Source organism: Penaeus monodon, chromosome 30 (assembly GCF_015228065.2).
Source record: "Penaeus monodon isolate SGIC_2016 chromosome 30, NSTDA_Pmon_1, whole genome shotgun sequence".
NCBI classification, from domain to species: domain Eukaryota; kingdom Metazoa; phylum Arthropoda; class Malacostraca; order Decapoda; family Penaeidae; genus Penaeus; species Penaeus monodon.
In genome coordinates, this window is record NC_051415.1 from 24714116 (window position 1) to 24714544 (window position 429).

Sequence of the window (429 nt, forward strand, 5' to 3'; positions counted from 1 at the left end):
ACAAAGAACTTTTTTTTTTTCTTTTTCTGTACTTATATTACATGAGAGAATGTTGAAAAAAAGAAAATTAAAGATTTAAGAGCCACGTGATAGGAAGAGGAAAAAGAAAAGCCCAAAAAGAGTGAGAGAGAAGAAAAGACGAAGGGAAAGAGAGAGAGAAACACGTGAAAGGAGAAAAAAGGAATGTGAAAGACGAAAAAGACAGAGAAACTGAAGGAAGAGAAAGGGAAAATGATACAAAGATATGAAAGGAAGAGAAAAGGAAAACAGAGACAGAGAAAACTGCAGGAAGAGAAAAGGGAAAGAAAAACAGGAAGGAAGATTCATGGAAGTAGAGAGAAACAGAAAAACGTGAAGAAAGAGAGAACCACAGAAACGAAAAGAAAGAGAGAACCAGAGAAACGGAAGAAAGAGCGACGCAGAGAAACG